Genomic DNA, 27,406 nt, shown 5'->3' on the forward strand with positions numbered 1-27,406 from the left:
GGAGCTGTTTGCATAATCCAAGCGTCTCTGTGCTGCAGTTCCATTGCACCCAGAATACACAAGAAGGTTTTCAAAGTCTGTGTGGAGATAACTATCATTATTTTAGTGCCCAGATGTTCTCTGAGTAGGAAAAATCAAAAGCTATGGGACTAGAGAAGATTTAGAGTCTCTTTCTATTCTTTATCCTCCAGTTGCACAATACTTGTCTGAAATGGCCTTCTTTGAAAATAAGACTATTGGATAAAATCAATCGGCATTTTTTTAAAGCAAGCGCGCATTTGAAAGATTACTTTCCTCATACATAGCACACACTATTTGCTGAAAAGGTCTTGAACTTCTGTTAAAAATAGTTCATTCTGTCAGGAATTTTCAAAGACAAAAATACCTATTTACTCTGTAAGCACGCAAAGAAGCCTGGAAGATGAAGCACTGTTCTTGGTAGCTCTGGGTATTCTATAATTGCTTCAAGTATATAAGCAGCAATTTCATCTTTGCATGGGGGAAAACCTAGAACAAGTATCTAAGTTGCATTACTAATTCATTAAAGATTAAAATATCCTATTTAGATTAAATTAAAGCCTGTTAGGGTTCATCAGCACATTTGGACCAACCCTCAACTACAGTTAGCAATCTGCACGTACCGTGACCCACTAACAAGCCTCACTTCTACTGTCACAGCTCCATAGGCACAGAGATAGGAGATGGCTCAGCTGCTGGTGGAATCAGGGTGAAGAGGACACATGCTTTGCTACCAGACTTTTAAATTTACCTGGGATCTTGGCCTATGAGCCAAGCTGTCTTCAAAAAAAAGACTAAGAAATAAATGCTTTCTATAGAGTGAAATAACATTCAGCTACTCTGACAAGGAATATACTGGGTTGTCCCAAGTGTTGTTCCTGGTTGAATAATAAAGAAATACAGCGAGGTGACTGTTTGCATGCCAGAATGTGATGGCTTCCATACAGAAAACATAACCTTTCTCAGTAAATGTAAAAAAGAAATCTTTGCATACATTAAAATGCAAAAATATCTATAAAATCATCAGAAGTCAAATCCTTTAATTCTGCTGATCCCTTAATAAAGCCGTTTCCAAATCACATAGTTTCATTTCCACCTGTACGTGACAAATCGACAGAGAATGAGTAATTTAGACATACTGGAACAGATAAAGCTGGCTGATACGTGGGACATATATACCAGCTGGTGAAGTTAGATAGAAGAATAAAATGAAATAAATACATACATTATATAATACATACTCTCTTAGAAAACAGATTTCTCATAAGTTTTGAAGATAGACCACTTCTATATTTAGCTTATTTTTAATTCTGAGAAAGCACAGAAATTTTGGATCCTTTTTGTGACATAGGGTCTTGGCTAGCAGAAGCTGCAGAAGAGGTACCAAGCTCTCAACTAAAGAAACCAAGTATAGGACAAGAATGTTCATGTTTAAACAATTTTATAAATAAATATGAAATTATTATATTTCACCAATGTGTGATCTTGCCCATTTTAGAATTACCTTTGATTTCAGGGTTATTGGCATTTTCTGGTTTTATTCACAGTATGAAGATTTTGATGCTACATTTCTCTTTGGCTTCATTTAATTCTATAGCATTCTCTATTTTCACACTGCTGTCATTTATCTAGATGGCCAAAGATATCTCACTCCAAAAATAATCTCTGGAAATTTTTATTACCCGAAAAAGAATATCTGGTCATGAAATGGAACCAAATGTACATCACATAATGGAAAAAAAAATGGTGACATTGAGAAGCAATAACTTGAAAGATTAAGTGCACCATTTTATGCCAATTACAAAGAAATAAATTAAACTAAATCTGTGCTGTGCATGCTATGGCACATAAAGTGTGACTAATCAATTTGTGGAGAATTTTCTATATATTTGTTACATTTTGTAATAATTTCTCCCCTCTGTATCCAATAAGAATTTCCTCACAAAGTACTCTCCTATCAGTTTCCCTTTTGAGATTTAAAAGCTGTTATTGACAAAAGTTTAAAAAGCTAGCAAATATTTTTTTCTGATTTCTTCTTGGTTTTTATTTTTTTTTACCTTAAGTTGAATAGCCATTAAATAAAAGTAAAATCTGTGCAGCAGCCATAAGAAATGAAAAATTAAGCCATGTTCTCAATTATAAGCAACATTAATTTGTCTACATGTGTGTCAAGTGTTTTCATAGACCTTGAAACAGGGGACTTTAACATTTTACATGCAAGGTACTTCATTTCCTGTGTCCAAGTATTTATATAATAGAATGAGGTGCATGTATGAGGAAATGTGAAAAATGTAAGGTGCATTCAAGCTAATTTGATGTTTCCTCTGGCTTAAAAGGTGTCATTATTGAATCTTATTTTTTGGAAGAAATTGCATCCAATTAGAAAATATCCTCCAATTTATGTCTCCTCTCAATAAGATAAAAGATATAAATGAGATTAAAGACATATAAAAAGGTTAATTTTTCTGTTGTTGGGTGTTTCTCCCTGACAATATTTTACATTCTTTCATAATCAATATTTCATGTCAAAAGTAGCTTCCATTATTCAATAAAACATTGAAAAATAAAGTTGGTGTACAGACTGAACTACCCATGATCTAGAAAACAAGATGTTAAGAATTTCATTCCTTTTCTCAGCAGAACCATCTTCCAGTGCTTGAATGAATAGACAGCTCATTCTCTAAGACAGACTTCTTTGTTTCTCTGGTGGAATTGCTTATTTTTGCATTTGTATCCACCTGAAGACATCTGCAACGTCTCTATTTGATAAAGTGCTAACACACTGTTGGTTTAGTCAAATTTCAATTGTCCTTTCCACCATTAACTTCAATATAGATGGCCAGTTATTTAATTCAATAAAGCAAGCCTAAATCATATAGCCTCTATACTTTGTTTGCAAAGGATTTTGCACAGTAAATGAAAAGGTTTTATTATTTGCACTCCCTTCAGTGGAGAAAATGTTCAAGTTAAATAACGCAATTAAAGGTGAGAAGAGAGTAATTTTCTACATACTCTCTCTGGTGATTTTATCAGTAGGAGTTCTAAACCTTTAAACACTTTCACAGTAGCAATCTGTTCATTTATCACTCACAGGTTTTATTTTAGCAGTCATTACAACCTTCTTCAACACACTTCTTTTAAATGTCATAGGCCTATAGGAGGCCTGACATATACCTACGACACCAATTCTTAATTCTAACGACTTTAACAAACAGTAGTTACATTGTTTGAAGCCAGTGGGGTTCCACAAGGTTTTGTTTAGAGCTTTAGCCTGTGATACCCTTGCTAAGAAATATGTGTTAGTTTTCTTGGAATATAAAATTCACAGCTTTCACAGAAAACAAAAAAAATACTAAAGAGAATTTAAGTTAGATTTGCTGTCAATAGCTAATTCAACACATTATATCAACTGTTCAAATAGAAAATTATTACTTACTGATACACAGATAAAAGTCCTATCAAGGGGATCATTATCTGCAGTACCTTACTTACATCATGAGACTGATGCTGGAGGCTGAAAATCTGATTTCCACTGAAAATATACAAAAGATGTAGGACAAACGTGAAAATTTCTCCATTACAAATTCAGATTAGTATTGTACCGAAAATCCTTCAGATGCAAGCAATTTCCTTATCATTCTATCATTTATGACATTTAATTCTAGAAGGCTTCTAGTTTTAGTTCTAAAAAAATTTTTTGGACTTTGGGTTTTTGTGGGGTTTTTGTTTTGAAGTTAAGAGAGTTGGATGTCTGCACTGGAGAAAACAGGGAATTTCAACAAACAACACTGGCTAAAATTACTTCAGATAATTAGACTAAAATACAACATGACAGAATAAATATGAGTCATAAATTCCTGGAACAAAAGTCTAGACCTTAAAAGGACTATGCAGATAGCCATTCAAGAAAAGGTTCACAGAAGTGCAATGGATTTGAAAACACCTGAAGTTAACAGACAAGAAATAAAGATAATTTCTAAAAAAAAAAATTATTAATCCTATAAAGCAATCTTGAATTTTAGATTAAGCTAGTTATAAAATTGTACTTCTGTATAAAAATGATATATGTTTGAGAAGGGGAAAAAAAGGTGAATTTCATGAAGAGCAAGAAATTGGGAGGCTTGTTTCTCATAACAATGATAATAAAAATAGCAGTAGTAGTAATAGTAATAATAGCCAAATACATTTCTCATATTTTATTTGAAAATCTTAATAATTTAAAGAAGTTTCGTATATCTGTATTAATTTCAGTTGAAAGCAGACTTTTTCAGCAACAGTCTGAAAAGAAAATGGCCAGAGAGGCCTTCAAAAGATACTTCCTAAAAATCAATTTAGATATACTGTGAAATGTCTTGATTTAGTTTAAATAATTCTGTTTCTGTACTAAATAGATGGAAAAAGTAAAAATACACTTTAAACAAAGTATCAAAATGAGGAAGCATGCACATGGGGGAATTGAAGACTACAATGTGAGTTTTTCCTCCTGAACTGTCTCAAACTAAGGATTCAAATTAAATAATGAGATTTAATTAACAATTATTATTTTGAAGGAATGTTTTCATTTCTGGTTTCCTTTAAAGCATAAATTCAAAAGGGTTGAAAATAAAGAGTATATTTCTTTCTTCTGAATGAATTGTCAATACCCTTTTAGGAACCTAAATGCTAAGCTTTGGACATCCATTTATCCAATAGTAAATATCCATATGTAGCTACATGGAAAGAACCCTCACACAAACTATGAAAAGCTTCTGATTTCAAGCACATCAAAGCCAAAAAGGAAAATTGTGAGGCATGCTTTACTTATTCCACCATTAGAGAACACTTACAACACTTCAATCCATTTATTTAGATCTTCCAATAACACTGAGTGTTCAAGTTGCATATTTGAAGCAAAAATTCTAAGCACATGATATAAAAACTCAAAATGCACAGAGAATGCTTACTTATTAGTGATTTCTAAATAAGGTTTCCTGATGTTAAGGAGAATAAATAAAATAAAAAGGGACTTTGTCTTTCAATGATGTAGTACATATTTAACAAAACTTTTAAAACCTTGTGTCATTTCATATTAAAGCAGGGACAATAGTTATTTCTGTATCAATTCATCAAGCCTCTCTTACTAATTAGTCTAATAAAAAAATTGTTATGTCAATAGAGTTAGAGAGATGCATTCCAGCTGATAATATACTAGCTCTGCACACATCTGGGTTTGGATTTTGCTTATCCTCTGATTAACCATGCCAGTGAGTCTTCAGTTAGACATAAGTTATGTTTGCAACACATCCCTTCATTGCTTTCTGGTGTATTGGATTTAAGTTATTGAAACACACCCATTAAAGCCAAAAGCACCAAATGCATCCACCAGTTTAGTACATATTGAAGAATTTTTATAACTAAGAGGAAGTACATTCAGCACCTTACAGAAATCAAATTATTAATCAAATATATATTGAAAACTTAATGTAAGGCAGGCAATCATCAGGACGTCCTTTTAGTGGGTTTGTAGTTGAAAAACACAAAGGGACAATTCACAACTTTGGTAGAATCAAACCCCCTGAACAGACTGTTAAGCAGTTATTGCCATTCTTGTAAAAAATTAACCTACAGACTAAAACCCCATAACTCAGATTGAAGTTTTGGATGGCTGAAACTCCAAGGAAAATGAGAGCTATATTATACATGTGTATATATATTACTATTATTAGGACATCACTTGCTAATTCAGTATCTTTTCATTATGTTCTACAAACACCACTGGTTTAATTAGAAACAGTACTCTCCCCCTCTGGGCTCTCCCATTTTTGCTGCCATTAAACTGCTCTAAGCTCCATGGATAGCTTTAAAGATCTTTGCAAAAGTAAGAGGAAGCTATTTCACATTAGCTGACTGGTTGTTGCTAACATAGCAGACAGGAGCCAAGAAGGAAAAGAACAAAAGGTGAAGAAACCTTCCTTCTTGACCTGTGATCCAGCTGCCATTGTGGGTGCAAAATATTGCAGAATGCAAGATCTGCCTGAGTTCTGAGCTCATGGGGAGCCTGGGGGTCATGCCATCCAGGAAAGATTGATCTCCCAGGGTCATCCAGCTCCCACAACTCAGATGGATGTGGAAGCCGAGAGGTCTTCCCTGTCAGAGTAGCAAGATATTGCTGAGTTTGTAAGGGAAATCTTGCAATTATGACAAGAAATTGCTGCCTCTCAGGTGAAGGAAGGTTTTGGAACTAAATGCTAGATGTGAGACAGGAGTCCATATCTTAGTGCTCCCACTGAGCTCAGCAAGATCTTCCTTCAGTTTAGCTGTACTTATTTATGGGATCATATTTTTCCCCAGTTTTTCTTTTACTTTGAGCACTGTATATGGAGAAAAAAATTAAATATTGAGCACCTAAATATTGAGCTTTTCCTCCTGTACTAAAGGAAAATTAGTTTTTTAGACTAGTTAATATTGCTTTAATCTGCAAACACTTTTTTGGAGTCAAAATAAGCAAAGGGCAACTCATGCAAGCCTGTTCTCAAAGCAGAGGTGAAAGAATGATTCAAAAGTTATAACCTCCTTCACCTCAACATTTTAGTCTCAGGTAGTTGTCTTGGAAACCATGCTTTTAAACTTTGCTGATAAATACTTTGGGCAGGTGATGCATCCACCCTCTCCACATCCAAGGCCACTGGGGAAGATCTGTAAGTGCCTCAGAGGCTGTTTTGTACAATCACGGTACTTTGTCCAACGGAAGCATCAGTGCTGGGGACTAGTAAGGACAAGACAGTCCCTTTCCCTTCCCTTCCCTTCCCTTCCCTTCCCTTCCCTTCCCTTCCCTTCCCTTCCCTTCCCTTCCCTTCCCTTCCCTTCCCTTCCCTTCCCTTCCCTTCCCTTCCCTTCCCTTCCCTTCCCTTCCCTTCCCTTCCCTTCCCTTCCCCTTCCCTTCCCTTCCCTTCCCTTCCCTTCCCTTCCCTTCCCTTCCCTTCCCTTCCCTTCCCCCTTCCCTTCCCCCTTCCCTTTTCCCTTCCCTTTTCCCTTTCCCGGCCATAAATGGGCCAGACTTCTAAGAGGGCTCATCATTAGTTGTATGCCAAGATGCATCCCTTTAAAGACACGTACAAACATAGATATACAGCAATCAAACATCTTGGTAATGTCTATATCATGCTTCTATTGTAATTTGTCAATAGCTGTTTCTAGAGATCAGTGCAGTGTATGACTCCATTTTGCTTTTTTGACCTCTGTGTTGAGCCTTTATTAATGAATCCTATTTTATGCTTCGGTGCCTTCATTTTCCTGTGACTTCCTTCCTGAACTAAAAGCATGCAAATTGATCTAAGTTGCTTTGATCAAGTGTAGTCATGAGTCAAACTTTCAGCCATGAGAGAGACTGGGAGTATATTCTGAATAAGCCAAATAATGTTTTTCTGTATACAATAAGTAACATATTTGTGTCCATAATGCTTTCATGTATTCCAGGTTTCATGCTGCACACTCTGTGAGGCTAAATGTTGGCTGTGCACGGAAACAAATACTGCATTAATGTCTATAAATGATCTTACACCAAAATTTACCAGAAAAAAATTATTTAAGTGTTAGCAAAATTAGGAGTACTTTTCCATAACAAGCAATTCTTCTGAACACAAATTTCTTGGTAGAAGTAGCAAAGGAAGTGAGGTCAGATACATATTTTCATCTGTTATTTCCACTGTCTGAGGCGAGGGACTACAAACATTTTCTCACAGTTATAGCTGAAGCAAAACCAATACATACTGAATGATATTATTCAGTTTTTTATTTGTTTGATACTTGATTATGGTAAGCTATAACACATAAGCAAACTTTCATATTTTTTCAGAATATTAATAATGCTCTGTTTTCTCACACACACCTTTCCTTGATCTACCTGTCACCTTCATTTTTTTGCAAAAATAGAAGTAAATAAAGATGTTTGTGTTTGAGAGGAAAAATACTGAAACTATGAACTGCATATACCCTAGAGATTCAGAAACAGGAAGGAAAGAAAATAAATACTCCTCCAAATAAACATGTGTTACCTTTATAAAATGTCATTATTTTTGAGGGAATCATGGATTCTTTACAAGGCAATGCAATATAAACAAAAAAGAATGATCTGTGAAAAACATGAGCTGTGAGCATGCTTTCTCTCTTCAGATATATTAATAGTTGTTTGAAGTCATTCTGTGGTCTAAATGAACCATGTGAGTACATACAACATAAAATATATGGAAGAGTAAGAAAAATATGAAGAACTTTTCAATAATGAACATAAGCAAAAGATATATTTTAAAAACACTGGATGCATTTAAATCAGGAGAGTAGGAAATACATTTTAGAAGAAAATCTACCTGTCTAAATGTAATTTATTTTTCTAGACCGTGGAGGCTTTGAATATACATCTACCTAAACATTTTGGTACTACACTACAGGATGGACAGATGCTAAATATAAGAGAAAAATTCAGTATTGGAGTTAATTTCCTAATGGTTTCCTACTTTTGATTTCAATAACTCTTAGGAGAGAAACACAGAATTTTTCCCACATGGACATATTCCACTTATTTTCTAAGACAATAATTCTCTTTAACAAACAAAAAACCAATCAAGAACAAAGTTTAAAGTATGCAAAAGGGCTTTAAAGCTAGAGAGCTAGAGTCTTCATTGGTAGATTTATTTTTGGTACCTGAAAATGTAGATGTGCTTTTAAACTGCCCTCTTTCTCTTTAAAAGCCACCATGTAACTTTCTCCAAAATCAAGAAAATGCCATGAAAGTTCTACAGCAACAGAGCTTAGTATATCAGTAACAGAAGGAATGGCAAAGTAGCATACAAGTACTATATACGACTCATAGCAAAGAGAGCTTCTCTGATCTTGTGCCATTCCTATAAAGTATTTTAGAACTTGAGAAAGTAAAAAAAAAAATAGTACATAGTGACTGGTAAGGAATATAATTGTTTCTCACGACCAGTTAAATTATGACTTAACATCTTAACCTTTGAATAAAGATAATCCTTCGGAAGAAAATGTAATTTTATTAATGATTCTTTAATATTTTCTTGTGCAAATTCCTCCATACACACTTAAAAAAATAAATGTTCTTTTTCTACCAAATTTTCTTTTGCTTCAGTAATCCACCTATTTAAATACCCATCTACAAAAGGGGCTGAAAGAGGACCTGAGCAACTACAGGTAAGATGTGTGGATGTGGCACTTAGGGACATGCTTTAGTGAAAAGCTTGGCAGTGCTGAGTTGAATTTGATGGAGGTCATAGGTCTTTTCTAACCTAAATAATTCTATAAAGCCACTCATGTTTGAATAATTAGGATGATATTTGGCATCTATATTGGTGGATTTCATTCAATTTATTATTTTTCATAAAAGAAAAATCATTTAGTAGCAGTACTAATCCCAGGTTGCAAGCTGTTCTATTAACTCAGCATAAGTCTATAATTCACTAGGAAAGTTTACTTAAATTTCTTTCTTGATAAATATACATAAAATCACATTTAGGCTACAGAATTTTTTTCCCAAATAGTTACATTCCTACGGTATCTAAATCACGCTTAACATCAGGTAAAAGTTGGAAAAAGACTCCATAAAATGTAACTCCATCAGGAATAACGCACTTGATTTACTATGACATAATTAATCAACCAAAGATTTAAAATAATTCTCCCTTAAGGAAAACACAAACATCTCATTGTCCTGGCAATGCAAGCTGCGCTGGAAGGACATTTCATTACAGAGATATGAAAATCTGGCTTTCTTTTTTTCTTTTTCTGTACTATAAGGAATTAGAAGGCTGTTACCATTGAAAAACACTCAGCTATGGAACAAGACAACACAAACTGCTTCTTAGCTCATCTAAAGTGGTTGTACAGAAAATCACACTATGAAAAGCCAGTGTCCAAAAAGGAGACAGAGGAGTCCTGCAAACTTGTTAGAATAAAGGGAGAGAGTCCACTGGGACACATGCCTACAATGTTCTGACAAGGTTTTGGAGGGCACAGCCTCCTTTGATCCTCAGCTCCTGGTTGCACGTTGCCCTCGTCCTTTCCCCACTAGCTGAGGTACTGGAAAGGTCCAGCCTTCCCAAACAGCCTACCATGTATTCCCCCTGACCTGAATGGGTCATTTTGCCCCAGAGCTCAGAAGCTCAGGTTTGTGCAGATGCACTTGACCATTTCACAACCCAAACTGTCTGGGCTCCATAAGAAACCTGCTGCTTGAAGCTAGTAGAGATGTTAAGACCCATTTCAAAGATGCTAATGCCCATCCCTTCACCCATGGAATTGTTTGCAAGGACTTTAGTGCATATGTTCCTTCTCAGCTTAAAGTGTGCTATTAAGTTTAGAGGAATGTTATGTCCATTGATTTTACGTCATGCTATTAATGCTTCAAGAAAACAGAGAGAGACAAGACCTTCTCCAAACCTGGACTGTAAGAATTAAGGTAAAATGTGAATAACCAAGAATAATGAGAATGGAAACATGAATAATTCTTTTTAACTGGCCATCTCTACATTAGTTTCATAGGAAGCTCTGAAGACATCACTAGCTTATTGCCTATGATAAGAAGAGTTTCTAAACCAAGCTCATGTGCTCATCTTTATTTCTAGTTACCCTACCTTCAGGGAAAACAATTGTACACCTTCTCCTCAGAGATTAGAAACTTACTGCTGATTTCCAACTGAAAATATTGCACTTTTTATTTAAAAAGAAAAATATCCTTTGTTAATGCACAGATTTATTTTCTCTCTGTTGGTAGTGGTTATGCTTTCTCAACTCATGTAGTGATTGCATTTCTTTTTTTCATGGCTGGTCATTGGCATCCTCTGACTCATAAAGACAGGACTTCTTTTTTTCTTCCTTTATAATTCCAAACCAGAAGGCTTATTACAAGTTCTAAAAGAAATTTCTTTGTCACTCTCTGTGTAACATTGCACTTCACAATATCATGCTCCTGTGAAAAACATTCTGACAACAGTGTAAAAAAGGAAATAATAAGTGTTCGCTATATTGCTTGCTGTCCAAATTCTGATATGAGAGCATTACAATTTACCATCCCTTAAAAAACATTCTGTTTAAAATGAAAGCTCTGACAGAATTTGTCATCCCATGGCTTTTAAACCTGGACATCCTGCCTACTGAAAAACTTCTCACACCGTGAGAATCACATCCAGCATTTAGAACACTTACATGTGGATTTCTCAGAAGGGGAAAAAAATCCTGCTATCATCACTATTTCTAGAGGTCAAGACCCACTATTTTTTTTCTGTCAATGGTAACGGGGTTGTTACAGAAAATTCCCAGTCTGACCATTTATGTCAGGCTCTCTCAGTTGCATTCCCAACACCAGAGTCTTCCATGGCTGGGGCCAATCTCCCTCCACAGGGGTGTCGGCAGTGACCCCAGAGGTTTCCACACATCCCATCCCAGAGTCAGAGCAGGTTTCTCACCGGATCCATCCCAGGTTTGCCATGGCAGAGGCTCAGATGTCCGTAAAGCCATTTGCTCACGGCGCAGTAGCCTGGGAACAGCCCAAGCTGGTGCCCTCCAATGAGGGACCCCGGACAAAGGATCCCCTGGGCTTTTAAACCCTCCCAGCCCAAGGGCACAAAGGTCTCACTGTCCCCGATGAGCCCCTGGCTCCTGCTGTGTGTGCTGGGCCCACGTGGCAGTGCCATAGCTGCCCAGGCCTTTGTGCTGCCCGGGGCCAGCGGAGTGCGGCCTCTTGGCTCTGCCCCCAGCGCCCTCAGCCTGGGCTGCAGTGCACCCCAACGCACCTGCACCAAGGGGGCCCTCAACCAAGGAAACACGAGAAGGCTGAGGCTGCTTAGGCTTTTTCTAAGAAATTGTCCAACAGCAGAGGATACGTGCTAAGAGACTGCATAGCCTTGTCCCAAAGACTTGCTCTGTGCCAGAAGTCCTGGTTTTCAAATATGTTGATCCTTGCAGCCTGTCTTGAAGGGATAGCATTGGAAGAAAAAGCCATTCCACCTCTATAGATAACTGACTGGGACTCTGCATGGTAACATATGCTTAGGCTAGAAAAAGTTCAGCATATCACTATAGGACATTGCATATTCCTCTGTAAATTCAGTACAGATGAAAGCACATGTGGATTACTAGTTACTAAAAACATCCTGCACTATGCTGAGATTTAAACTCAGTATATACCATTCACACTTTATATAATATTACTGCTATTGTTTGGGTTGATGTTTTGACATTTTATTCCACCTACAATCCTGAAATATGTACTTAGAGCAGACTGAACTGCAGAGTTCACAGCATGAAAATTTTCAGTGCAAAAGCAAAAAATAGCTCTTTGACGAACATCACTCAAATTGTTCACATGGAATTAGAAAGCAGTATCAGAAGTGCTGTAGGATTCTTTTCTGACAGAAAACCATTGCAGTTATACAAGGAAAAATCAGACATGTGGCACAATGAAGGGAAGCAGTAAGCGAATGAAGAAGGTAACAGTGAAGGCAGGAGGGTAAAAGGAGAACCAGAAATAATGAATGGAGAGATAAGCCAAGAGGGAAGCCACAGACATCAAGAATGAAAACAGAACTATGTGAAAGAATTAAAAAGGCAAAAGAAGCCAAAGGGGGGAAAAAGTGTTAACAAGTGTTAATTAGGAATAAGAAACATGAAAAGATTATCACAGAAAAAAAATGAGAGGCAATATGAGAAACAGAAGATGAAGAAATATGGCCTTGGGCTCAATACCATTAATTTAATTACTAGTGATCTGCCAGTCTCTGACTTTTCTGCTACAAGGCTGTTCCTGCTCAGTGCTGACTCTCACAGAGTAATGTTAGCTTTCAAAGACTCTCCAGGCTTTTGACTGTAGGACTGCAGTTCCTGGGATTTAGTATTGCACAATTGCTCAGAATAAACTGGGTTTTACTACACTTAAAAACATCTGTTTGGGGAATAAGCAGATTAGGAAAATGACCCAAACCCACAACTTCTTCTATATAGCAATACTCTTCTTTTTTTTCCACACGGCAAACTCCAAACTTCATCACAATACTTTTTTATTTATTCAAGACTCCTGCTTGCAATGGCTACCCAAAGTGCTTCTTCAAAGAATGCATTCCTTCTGCATCTCAAGTAATAATCACTGTAAATTTTTCCAATCAATTTGGAAAACCTCAGGCTAAATGTTCCCTCTAAAATGGTGGAGAATGCAGGTTTAATTTGGAGCCTGTTAAATGAGACTGCAACAGTTTAAAAGACAGCTAAATATAGTGTTACACATCACTGTAGTTAATTTCAGTTGGAGTACCAGTTATTCATATTCTATTACCCATAATTTCAAGCAAGTGGAGGGAAAAAATTCATTGACCTTGAACAACCTCAAATATATTTGGTCTATAAATTTTGATATATCCTTCCTTCTGACTGCAATACCTTTTTCAGTGTGCAAGTTCTTTTCTAAGAAAAATCAAAAAATGATCATTTTATCAAGCTTTTGAAACTACTGAGATTGAATCTTTAACTGAAAAAAGTTCACTATAGTGCATGGTGACTAGTATTAATTACTAATTTTATGCAAAATGACATGGCAAATTAATTAGCGATGAGCTATTTTGGTGGATATATGCCAAACCTCAGATTGTTTTGGGCAGAAGTAGCATGGCATTAAATATTCAACATGCTGTGGGATGTTCTGGTTACACTGGTCAATCATTAATTTCCTTTTATCCCTAGAAAGTAATTTTTGTTGCACTCAGCTGTAACTGATTGCGAACAGCTTTTTCATTCAGGCTCCTAATGTACTTTTCCCCAGTTGCTTTCCTCTGATTGAAACTGTTTGTAGTTACACACTTTATCACACAGCACAGCACCATTGTTTTTCTGTGAATATATTCTAATAGTCATTTAATATTACACATTAATATGATTTGCATTTATAGTGTTATTCTAAAAGAAACTCTAGAAGTACAGCAACAACAAATATGTGAAATGATTGATGGAAATAACAGAAAATCACAGAAGTGCAAAATACTTCTTTCATCTGCAATAACTAAGTCATACCAATATGTTACACTCTAAGCAGAAATAGCTATTAAAAGCAGACTTCTTTGCTTCAGTCAGGATATTGTAAGCATTCATTTTGTGTACATTTGTATTACCATGCTATTTCTATAACATCAATTTTACCATTTTTACCATTGTATTGATTTGATTCTAAATCCAGGGAATAGCTTTTCTTTTAGGTAGTCCTCAAACCTGCTCTCACCAGATTTCTGGAAGGGGGAAATGTGCTTTACAGACTTTTTGTCCCCTTAATTAAAAATTCTGATATACTGGAAACCAAGCTATATTTCAAAATAATCTAATAAATCAGTAAAACAAATAAGCATTTGAGTGATAAACTTAAATATAAAATCATAAAATCATGGAATCATTGAGACTGGAAGGGTGGAATAGCCTGGAGATTGCCTAGACCAAGTTCCTTGCTCAAAGTATGGTCAGGTAAAGCAGGTGCACAGTGTTCTCTGTGTGTTCCAAACATCTCCAAAGCTGGACACTTAAATATTTACTTGCCAGATGTAGTTCAGTTTTTAAAAGCTAACCAAAAAAAAGACATTCATTTGACATGTAACTTCTGTCTTACTTGTCTTTACTGTTTTTCCTATCTTCCTATTCATAATGCAGAAGATTATGACTTAACCATTAATATTTGATCATCAAAATATATTCACTTTACTACATATCAAAATAGTAAAATAAAATTCTGCAGATATTTAGGAAAAAAGTAGTATTTACCCAATTATGCAATGAAATGATAAGTTACTACTTATATTTTATGTGAACAATACATCAAATTTTATAGGATATTACAAAACTTGTATCATAAAGCATTTGTTTTCACGAACTTAGGTATACTTCAGTTTTAGCTGCTCATTCCAAGTAAATCTTACCTTAGTAAAGCTTTAGCATGACAATATCTACTAGCAGATGACAGAAGAATGAGAAGCCTCCCTAAGGAAACATCTCCATCACAGTGCTTACGTCAGCAGTGACAGATGATCAGTTGGCGTATTAAGCTCTTCTCTCACTAGTCACATTCAAGTATGATTTATGCTCTATGACAACTTTGGAATCTTGGAATCAGAACCATCTTACTTTCTGAAGAAGGAATGCCTTCCAAATTTCTGGGATGTGACACTGTAAATAAAGTTTCATGAGTCTTTAGATGAAGCTTTCAGCTACTACCTTAAATATCTCATAACCGTTCCTATCTTGTTCTTTTGTAATAGATTGGTTCCTGAAAGTTATTGCTAGTTAAATTTTTTGCTTTTTACTTCAGCCTGTTTCACTCTGACCTTCAGACTAAAAAATAATGCAGAAAAGGATGCATCTATCAGTCAATCTTTTATCAAAAAGATAAATGCATGAAAGTCAAAATTTAAAACTTTTATTTATTTATAGATTTTTGTTTTTAAAGAGCTTAAAGCTTTTCTATATAGAAGTATCATTAAATGATGGACACAAACTGTCCATCGCTTATATCCCTTACTTTTTCTGGATATTTCAAATTTAAATAGAAATTGATGTCATGTAGAATTTGAGACCTGCTTACATTAAGTAATTGTTCCACTATAAAAGTGAATGTATTTTACCATTTGAGATCCAAATAAGAACTAGGAGGGCACTCAATAAGTATGATCTTTCTAAATAGTTAATGGTAAGGAATGAGCTAAAACTAAAAATATTTTTAATTTTCAAATTGCTTACATGCCTTGTGAATTCTTTAACTCCTTGACAAGTGTCAACATTTTAATGGAACATTACTTGTTCAAAATTTAAAAAACCTGTTAATGGTATCATGTTCGCCAAAGTAAGCCACTTTCTTTTCTTAATTCTTGTATGTAATAGAATATCTATGGAAGTAAATTGTTTGGATGACATAACTGTCTTGACTTAGAAAAACAGGCAATGATACAGGTTAGTGCTAGCATACTCAAATGGTGAGTGGACTGGTGAATTATTTAAATATGTTATTCTAGCAAGTTAAACTTAAAATATGCATGAATGCATTGATTTTCTTATTTTACTATCATCTTAATTAGATACATGGTATATTTCAAAGAAACAAATGCCCTTTTTGGTTGTGATGCACATAAAATTGCCACTGATTTATTACTAATTTGACATAACCAAATTAACACAGGAAGCTTAGCAACAACAGCAAAAAAATATATATGCTATTTGGTATTGAGGATATCATTTTGCACAACATTCATTATTTCTCTATTTGCACACTTTTCAGCTCTGCAGTTCAGTCATTATCTACACAAAGATTCTTGAAAATGTTTTGGTTTAAATTCTGTAATTTTAAGAAAATGTTCTAGGATACTTTCTAAGCACATAAAAGAAAATATGTCATCACTCTGTTTTCCTGGACTTCTTGTCCATCCTACTAGCTCTCCCCAACAGTTTCATCTCCACACACAGATAAGTAAACTGCTCCAAGCATGAGTTTATTTTCCCTATTTGCCAATGTTTTTTCTCAGCTTAGTAAGTCACCAGGAAGCTGCAGCATACATAATGTGGATCACCTCCTGTCAACTACTATTCCAATCATATTTGATTCCTTGGGAGAAGTTCCAGACTTCACAATCCTGGAAGCCATGTTCTGATGCAATTCAAATCATCCCTTCCATCATGCTGCTCCAAGCATTCAACTGGCTGTCATGACAGTGACAGCTGTTTATCTCCTAACCTTGCTACCTTTCTTCTGCTATTGTTCAAGGCCACTTGGGGAAAATTCACACAGTAAAACAATATGCTAACCACTCCAAAATCTTTTCCCTAGAGCTAACTACATACTTGAAGTGTTATTAAACGAGAAGAAACAAGTTAAAATACTGGGAAGAAACAACATACAAAAGTATTTTCTGTATGGTACCAAATACTTTCCTGGTTTTGAGTCTTATATTGACAAATTCTTCACTGGATTTTTCCCCCAAAAAACCTGAGATAAAATATATCTCAATTTTCCTTTTTTAAATTTTATTTTTATTTCTGAGATGGAAGAATAGAGGCTTCCTTTTACTGTAAGAATAAAGATTTCTCTAGTTCTCTAGAACAGCTGTAGGAATGACAGATTGTAAAATCAGTTTTCATTGCAGATGAAACACCAAATAGATGAAACATCTGAAGACAGCATTTTTATTAGTGATGAATGAGTAACTTCCAATGAATAATTTACTGAGCAAATTGAGCCAATTTTTCTACTTTCAGAATATACACAAGCAGATCACAATTTTGTCATTAACTGAGATCATTTGCCAAATTCTTTTAAGTTGTACTTGTAACTGAATATTGATTATGAAGGGATCTCTTCACGCCCTCCACAGAGAAGTTGCTTTTTGTTTGCAGGATAGCTCAGAAGGTAAAGCTTCTGCACTGAAGGGATGAGTACGTAAGCATGTCTGGCAAATTCTAAATGTGGACTTTAATTTTGTTTTGTACATATTTTTGTGGATGAAAAAATTCATTTCACCTTCTTTGAACTTTATGTTTTGGAAAAATCAGTAGTACACTGCATACTGCAGAAACAAGAAAAACACCAGTAAGCATATCAAATGAACCTTCAACATCTGATTTCTATTTCTGTTCTTTAAAGTTATGTTGATTTTTAAAGCATATCAGATGAAAAGAAAATTAAAAGCTGACAAATCACACCCATCTCATAGTTTTCTAAGTTGTATTTTATAAATGTTATTGGCACAACACATTGACATGGCCTGCAGAAGGTTTTCTATAGCTAATCTCTAATTATCAAATTATATTATAAAGAGATTTTTATTTTTTAAATCCTAGATCTTTTTGATGAAGCCAGCTTCATCAGTTCTTGATTGAGATAACGCATAATATTATTAATCATGAAAACAAAACAACACTGAGTGGTGTATGTATGGAACGAGTTCAGAACTGGCAGATGTCAAATCAGAGCTGTCATCATCAAGATCAACATTTTAAACCGGCTTCTATGGGATTAAATCATAATTAAATTACCAGAACTAGGCAATGCTATGTGCATTTTTCATCAATAACTTGTCATACAATACATTTGAAGCAGATGAATGAATGATTAAAATAAATGATGAACAAGAAATGATTAGCAAAGACTATACAGAATGCTTATTTAGCATAAGTGCCCATGCCCTGGAAAGCAGTGATTTTCTGATACAGTCTAAGGCAAATCAGTGTACATAACACTGTGGCAGAAAGGTGCAGTTTTAAAAAACATATCTAAAAAATGATATGCTTAGACTTAATCAGTGCATAAAAATTGTGACACTAACACAACAATACTGTATGCATAACAATATTAGTATCCTATATCTAGTTAAACAGAAAAAAACTCCCAAAAGCAATTGAGGATGGAAAAAAAAGCCTTAGAATGAGAGAAAGGAAATGTTAAAGAGCTAACTTATTCAGATTATTAAAACCCACAAATACAGTTGTTTGCTTTCATAAACAAATAAATACTGCCTCTATGTCAAAGAGGATTTAAACCTGTTTAAGGTAAAATCATCTTATTGGAAACATAAGCCCTGATAATACATAGTCTCAATTACTTAGAGAACCCTGCCCAAAAAGCACTATATATAGCCACAATATTAGTGTGATCAGAAACAAAATATTTTCTCCAAGAGTCAGCACTAGTGGTACACTTCTACATGCTCTTGGGGAATAAATTTTAGGTTGGGATCTGACTGCTGTCCAATTTTGACTTCATTGGAAGAGGAGGAAGGCATGCAGAGGTGATGTCTTCTGGAGACACCAGGTTGGAGTCTTCATGTCAGACAGAAGCCCACATGAATTCCCCAGGAAATGCTGACGTGTTACCAGACATGGATGGCCACCAACTGCAGCTCTTTGCAGGAAATTCAGAGATATCAAATGAAATTCAAAGATAAAAGCTGGCCTAAGAGACAACAGAACTGTGATTATCTGTATCTGTGCTTATAACACTAAAGCTTTCAAGGCTTGAACAGAAATAATTCTAACCAAGATACATAGCTACAGTTAGTTGAATGTAAAGCATGAACTTCAAAATAAAAATAGTTGACCACTGGATCAAAGTACTGAAAAATTAGATTCTCTGCCCACTCTTATACTCAAAGCAAGATTGGTACCCCTCTGGAAAATATATTTGGGCACTCACTTTGTGCTTTTGTGAAAAACAAGCTATCATGTTAAAATCTGTGGCATCCAAGTGCCATCTAAGAAAGCAGTTAGACTACCTGGCTGTTAAATACCAGAGGTTAAACATGAGCAATCTCTTAACTTGATTACACTGCCACCAGCCCCATTCAATCTCATGCCACAGGTTATGGTCCTGACCTTGGCGCTTCCACAGTAAGTAGTGCATGTGTGTGAACCTGACCTCTGGCCACAAATGAATCACATGGAATAAAGCCAAGTCATCAGTGGAACTAAGACTAACTTCCAAACTGTACTTTCCAATTCTCTGCATCCACCCAGATTCCAGAGAAAGAGCAGTACAAACAAAACACAACAACTTGTTTTGCTCTGAATTCCTTAATACACAATAAATTTTATACTACATAGTCAGATCTAATTAAAACATATTATAGGTCTGCTTATACATCTAAATAAATGGGCAGAAGATTTCTTTAAATATGAAAAAAATGCTGATTCCACTGGATGTTGTTTTTTAACAATTTCTGATTTCCAATTTTGCAGTGTCTTCATCTGTTAATGCATCTTTAACAGAGCAATAAAATAGAGTTCTAAGAGTAATGAGCTGCTACAACATTACATAAATCTCCTGCACCATCACTTTTTCTGTGCACATATGTTTAGAAGACCATAGAGAAAGCATCTGTCAATAGCTGTAAGCCAATCTTAAAAATAAATCTGCAATTTACTGGCTGTGGTAATCAGGCACTCCAAGAAAAATATAAATCAATATTTAATAATGGGTGCTGGCCATGATTTAACAACTTTCTGTATTCAAAAATGCAATTTGAATGACTCCCATTTAATGGAAATAGATACCTTATCTTTAATTAACAAGCCAATCCGGCTTGTTATCACAACGTCAAAGGGTAGGTTTGTCTGGATGCCAGATAGCATATAGACATTGCTATGGTTGGTCTGACTTTATTGACACTTCTCTACTCTGCTTTAGGACAAGGAAATAACATTACTAAAAGTGTCACTAGAAGAAGATCAAAAGTGACAATAACATGTAGAAAGCACAGTTATTAGGAGCAACTGCTACGCAGCTGGAATTTAGAATATTTGACACAGAACAATAAACCAGTGATACTCTTCAATGGGGAAAAAAAATCAAGCACAACTTCTTAAGGGAGGTACTCTTCAATTTTTTTCATAATGATCATAGAAAAGAAGAATCCAGGATATCTGCATAGTCCATAGATATGTGCAGATGCTCTTCTACCCTCTTTAGAAGAGCAATATATGAGTTTATTGTTGACAGCCTAAAAGGAAGAGTCTACAATATCTGCATAGACAGCAAAGTGAAGAGGCTTAAAACATGAGCATTCCAAGGTGTACCTTTCTGAAGAGGGATCATTTCATGTTCTGGAGCCACAGGAACCAGAGCAGCAGGAATAAGCAAAACCAAAGCCACGAAGAATGGTTTACAGGAGCTGAATACAAACCACATGCACAGACCTGGGCACACCAAGACAAGTCCTATTTGCCACCAAAATAATTAGGTTATATAACCACTTGCAATAATTCTAGCTCCTGAAGTAATAAGACACATTTTGCATCAAACACCAGTAGTTTATCCAGCCAGGAAGTACATGATGGAGTAGATGACACAGCTGATGATAAAGAATTAGCTGTTTGAAAAAGGTCAGCTCACAACAATGATAAAAAATATTAAACCTGATTCAGCTACCTAGAAAGTCTCAATGTATGAATGAAGTTTCTCAATGAAGTCACTACAGATGAATGAAAAACTCCTTCGTGGACAAAAAACAATGCACAGCTATTGCAGTTTAAAAAATGGTTTTTATTTCCATGTTAATTCCTCCTGTAAGATTTTATTTTAGCAAGTGTTTGTTGGAAAATATACTCATCTATTGACTTCCAGGATTCCTGACACAGTAGTGTTTGGTAGTGATTCCATTAAAACTAAATTCAGATCCATATGAACATTTCATTGCTCATGTTAATATGCTCATATTAACAAGGATAACCTTGAAGTACATCTGCAAAAAGACTTAGCTAAGATGGACAAAAAGACCCTCCAGCCCATTCTCTTTCTGCCTGTTACTTTACAGTCGCCCTTCCTTTGTTTGGTTTAACTTCACTTGGTGCTTCCTGGCTAGCAGGGTTCTTGTTCCTATCCAGTGTGTACTACAATCATTGACCACTCGAGAGGAAGAGATTCTTTGTCAGGGAAGAATTTTGAAAAAGGAGAAAGAGTTTAGCGTTCATCTTCCTCAGTAAGAAAGGGCAGAATTTACTTGAAATGCTTCACATAACAGAATACAAAACCCTAAAAAGGCACACATCTTAACTTCCAAGAGAATAACATTGTACTACTCAAAGGAAAGTTAATATAGCTTTTTAAAGAAAAAGAACAGAAAATACTTATTTTGTTCAAAGTAGTTAAAATTAGAAAGTTCAGACATCACAAGAGTAGCTTCTTTCAAAACAACTTATTTGTTCATGTTTAATTTTGTGCTATTACAATTTGCCCATCATAAGCTACCAAAGTGCATTCCAACCTAAAGTCAAGTGTCAAAGTTTTATACAGATTTCCACAAAAATTACTTCAATTTACTTCCTTGTGCGACATGTCAGTAAATGTTAAATATACATGTTATCTGAAAAAAAAAAAAATCCAAACTAACACTTGAAAATGAAATCAATAAAAATTCCAGCTGTACTCCTGGACAACTTAGAGTGCTATAAAATAATCTTGAGATGAATTGAATTATTCTTGTTCTACATGATAGATAATTTAACATATGCATTAAAAGTGATAATGATCAGAAATGTGATTCCACAAAATTGACATTTATGAATATATGGCTTCTCAGTGATAAGAAGAAACTTTGCATTTGCTGAAGAAATTAATATTTGAACTACAGTTTTAAATCCATATAAGGCATAATGATATTTTAAAAATAATAATGTTCAGGAATTTATGCAATTCCTACTTTGTACAAAAAGATCATTATCTAGTGTTATAGATGGAATAGTTGAGATAAAGTCCTGTAAAATTCATTATGAAAAGTCCATTGGCAGGGTTGGAAATGGAGCCATGCTCTGGGAAATTGTTTAACAGCAATTATTAATGTGAAATTGTTGGCAAAACCAGTGAAAATAAAGTCCAGCTTTGATGTTGTAGGATTTGTGTTAATATAAAGGATTTCTCTTTTTACTTCTGATTTCCCCAGACAAAAAGATGAAGAGTTGAACAGACATACACAATAGATAGATACTGAATTAAAAATGACATAGGGGATAGGAAGTTTGCTTCTCCTCTGTTGTGTCCCTATCCACCTATGCCTGTCCACCCATAGAAGAAAACAATTAGGATTTTATTTACCTAGGAATAAAACTGGTATTAATTGTGGAAAACTACTACAAGATCGTATGTCTTAGAAAGTGGGTAATTTAAAAAGTGCCATATAATAATAAAAAGTATCAGACAAATGAAAAATACAAATTAAAACATTGAGCGCATCTGCAGGTTCAATGCCCACAGAACAGTCAAGCAAAATAACATTACAGTGGAAGTAAATGTAATGGACAACAACAACTACTCCATTATTTGATAAAGTCAACAACTGGTTTTCTCATTAAGATTTATCTGTGATGTAACACAAATGTTCTACCTCCTTCATCCTAGGTAGGCTTAGGTGGAAAAGAAGTAGAAACAACAAATGCAGTCAAATGAACTAGTCAGACTACTGAATCACCTAATAAATAATTACGTGCATACAAGTAATTTGGCTGTACATTGGGAAGGATAATTTATTTCTGCAGACAAATATGCCCACTTAGCAAGTACAAAAGATGCACTCTAAGGCAGGTGTTTTAGCTACTGCCAATTGAACAGAACAATGAACTTGGAAAGACATCTGTCTTCTGAAAGGGTCACTCATTTCCAGAGATTCTGAAATGTAGATAGCAGATTTTGGAGAAGCATAAACCGATTTTTAGAAATAGTGTTGAAAACAAGAACGTGTTTTAAAAGTAGATTCAAAGTCCTCAAAAAGACTTCTTTGTGTAAGAACTTAGGGATCTTGAAAAACATATAACCAGAAAAGAGAACACAGATATGGTAATTTTGTTTTCATATTCATAAAGTATATCTTTTTTACTGGAAGTTAAACAGCCTTTCGTTGATTAGAGATTACTACTACAGTTTATAAAAAGATTTGTTTTCTCTTTTAATAATACTTTCAATAGAGAGCATGCTTTCTAATTATGGTGCTTCATAATTAGAAAGCACCTCCTTTTTTTTTCCTCTTTTTGAGCTATGGTTTCAGTTTTGTTCCCCCAGAAAAATTTGTGGTCATATGATAAACTGCAAGGAAAGGACAGCAAAAGGCAGGGAATCTTTCACAGTACAGAAGTAATGGTACTGTCCATAAGATAGTACAAATTTCTCAAATTAACTATTCACACATTACACTAGATTTTAATTATTCAAATACATGATGAATTGCAAAAAGCGTTGTATTAAAAAGACACTAATTAAATACTGACTGCAATTTTGCCAGAACTGTTTTTACTTGTATATGGATGCCAATAAAAAAAAAAAAAAGAAAATAGTTTTTGATACTGGTGAAATTGAAATGCAAAATGCTTTATGTGAGAGAAAAAAATAAAAGTAGTGTAGCCACTCCTCAGGGTGTGAATTGCAATGATATTGAAGTCTGATTTAAGTTTTGTTTAGTAAGTTGCTTTACTTAAATGATAGTATAAAGATCTTTATCTATCTACTAAGTGATCATTGTGGATCATTATGAACCATTAAGCAAAGCAGGAACTGTGTAAGTTTGACATACTACAGAGGCTGAGGCCCTTCTCATTCACTTAGTTGAAACAATCAAAAACCATTTTTAAGGGAAATGCCCATTTCTTGGTCAACACTCTGCCATAAATTACAGAATGTGAATCCAATTAAAAGTGTGGAGTGAAAAGTCCAATGCTAAGAACAGTCATGGAGTTTTCATTCATTAGAAAAAGAGGAACTAAATTAAAAATATATGGTCTACCTCACCAATTCATTTTTTTTGAGGCAAATGCCTACTAGATATTCATGTAATGTGGGAATCAGAAGCCACTAAAGTGTATAAGGCCTGCTTTTGAAATTTTGCATGGAATAGGAGAAAAATCTCCTTTTATCTTGAAATACATATTCCTACTGAGAAATACAAAGGATGGAGAACAAAGAGAAGATCAGGTTGATAGCTCTGAGAACAGACGTTGCCCCTTTTTCTTTCCCTCCAGAAAAGAGAGTTTTTACCTTCTCTAGACTAGACTCAAGAAACTTAGTCATAACTAACAGTATGTGAGAGGTTATTAGTTCAAGAATACTTTTAATGCAAACCCTCCATGGAATCTTTTTCCATGATTTGTTTAAAAAATGAATTTTTCTTTTTAGTGATAATGTATAATAGTATAGATATTTATACTTTCTTTGAGTTTCATGGGAAATTCACCTTACAATCCTAGAATATATATGTCCTTATATACATTTGAATTTTATTTGGTTTTACCCTGCTCCAGAAAAGACAATCTAAAATAAACACAAGTTCTAAGCAAAAAGATATCAGGTTTACCTTCTCTGGGACTGCAAAGTGTGCAGTGAGCTTAAAACAAAGAACTACGTATAAAAGTAAGTCTTACAGATCATGTTTGTAAAAAGCAGCTTAACTTTTAAGTTCCTTGGACATTTTCACTGGCCTACATGCAATGCTTTTTTACTATTACTTTTTTGTATGTTGGTAATAAGAGAACCGAACTAAGATAATTTCTTTGCATTGAGGAAACAATTTTGTACGTTGTTATTTCTAGGCTGTTACTGTCAGAATAAGGCTGCTAGTACATCACAAGCATTAATGCAACTAAAAATTCAATTACAAATACAAATATAGGCAATGAAAAAGCAACAAAAATAGGAAAAAAGAATGGTATTGATGGGAATGAACACTTTACTCAAACTCATTCTTGAAGACAAAAGGCAAACATAAGAGAAGCACACAGAGTATACAAGCAGAAGGCACTTTCCCCATTATGCCTAGGCTACAAAAATCAATCACTGTTCCTTTTATATAGTGCTCAATATTGCAAGCAGTAATGAAAAGATAAAGAGGATCATGATAGAAAGAAATCTGTAATTCTGATCTGAAGGTCAAACTTTTTAAAATTGTTATTGAAAAGAGTATTCCAATTTTACTGTTAACATCTATTTAAATAGATAAAGAACAAATATTGCAAATAGTTTTCAGTGTTTACTTACTGGAAGCATAGAAGGCTTTGGGCTGGAAGGGACCTTAAAGATCATCTAGGTCCAATCCCCAAATACTGTAGACTTTTAATTTTGCATTCAGGGAGTTTTCAAAAAACTTTTGTAGCCATAACTCCATGAAATGGACAGTCTAGTCCATAAAAATATCCTGATTATAGAATTTAATATAATATTATTGCAGAAAGATTTTTCCGTACTTTACATTTGGTCCTAAAATTTATGGTATTGTAAGTTAAAAATACTCTGCCGTTCTTTAAAGATAATTGAGTCTTTGTTGAAAAGTTTCTAATAAAATAACAAACATGAGGCCAACACCTACTCTTTTCTAGTTCTGTTGCTTCTTTCTGAAAAATGCAAATTTTCTTGGATCTTATTCACCTTTGAGTCACTTCTCTTAAACCAGTGCTTCTCAACCATTTTTCTAGTCAGACCAACTGCACATCTTCAAAGTCAGTAGGATGCAGATGCAATCAAATGGTGTCTATGGATAGAGGAAGGTGTCTTCCTTAATAAAGAGAATTGAAAACTGCGTTTACACCCAGGTCAGGACATCAGAAATGGCTGGGAATGGAACAAACTGTAAATAGAGAAGCAATACGAATAGCCCCGTAGATGTCTGGAACATTTTCTGTGGCAAAAGGAGGTTAACTGAACGTTGCATATTCCTTATTTTATCCATTACATCACTTCTTTTATCCATTTATTACTTATTTTATATTTTTATTCATTTTCCACTGATACTGAAAAGTTTCTAAAGTAGGATTACTTAAGTCTATATTTGTTTCAACATACCTTGTTTTTTTCTTTTTCATTGCAACACAATTTGACTAAATTTAATTTTCTTTATTTTTCTAAACTAAAATTTAAAATATTTAAAAAACAATTTTTAAATTTAATAAAAATATTAAATTTAAAATATTTCAGAGGAATATTTAGCTGAACTTTCATATGAAGATCCCATAGTGGAGATTCTCAACTATTCCAGACCTTATTAGTCCTCAAAAGACATTTTTGCTATTGCATAAATAAAACCATATTTCAAGTCCATACCACTATTTCTCATCTCATTTGCAACATAAATAAAAAAATACGGCCTTCCTTGTAAAAACTCTTTATTTATCAGAAAACTATTTTTTGCAACCCTTTAATCTTCTCTTATCTGAAGTAAGATTTCTTTCATGTCCTTCTCTTAAGTCATACTTTCTGATCTCTAATCTTTCATTGGGAACATAGGAAGTGCTCCATAAATACTAAGTATGCCTACTCATCAGACAAAACAATTTTTTTCTTTACTTATGCTGCTTATTTAGTAACTGGAAGATGTCTGTATGTCAAGGGAATATCATGTTATTGAGAGAAATTATGGCTTACTGAAAGTGTCCAAATATGACCATGATCTTTACCATTGACACCAAATACCACATATAATTAAACACTCATTACTCCCCTTGAATATGGAAGATTCTTTTCTTATCTCAATTTTATTGCTTTAGATATGTTTACTTACTGAAAACATGCCACAATTTTCAGCTGTGGGAATTGACCTAATAATTTGATTATTCTTTCAAAAAAGAAAATAAAAATCATAATATGATCTCACAGCTTAATTATGGTTGTGCTATTCTATTTTTAGAAGGAAAGACAGCAAATACTTTTGATATGATAACTCATTAAATATCTGTATATAAAATTAAAACCTGGGCCAACTGGCTTCAATTAAGTCTCCACAGGAAGTAGAGACAAAATAATACAGAAAATACTACTTCCTTTATGTCCAAGATCATAAAAAGCCTGTATGCAGGCAAAATGTCTGTGCTCAAGCAGAGCATCTTGCAGAACCAGGACTTAAATTAATGACTGAGG

The 27,406-nt window shown here is 34.5% G+C and overlaps 1 protein-coding gene across 28 annotated transcripts in view; it reads right to left on the bottom strand.

The window, feature by feature from the left end:
• TENM3 (teneurin transmembrane protein 3) overlaps positions 1-27,406 on the bottom strand; it is a 1,296,489-nt gene that overhangs the window by 1,061,893 nt on the left and 207,190 nt on the right. Inside the window, exon 1 of one of the 28 annotated variants that reach the window (XM_064710591.1) lies at positions 14,958-15,023. The exons of the other annotated variants lie outside the window; for them this stretch is intronic. The gene's annotated coding sequence lies outside the window, so the exon portion shown is untranslated. Of the gene's footprint in view, positions 1-14,957; positions 15,024-27,406 lie in introns of those variants that run through there. 28 annotated transcript variants of the gene reach the window in all.

The sequence above is a fragment of the Zonotrichia leucophrys genome, chromosome 4 (assembly GCF_028769735.1).
Source record: "Zonotrichia leucophrys gambelii isolate GWCS_2022_RI chromosome 4, RI_Zleu_2.0, whole genome shotgun sequence".
Lineage (NCBI taxonomy): Eukaryota > Metazoa > Chordata > Aves > Passeriformes > Passerellidae > Zonotrichia > Zonotrichia leucophrys.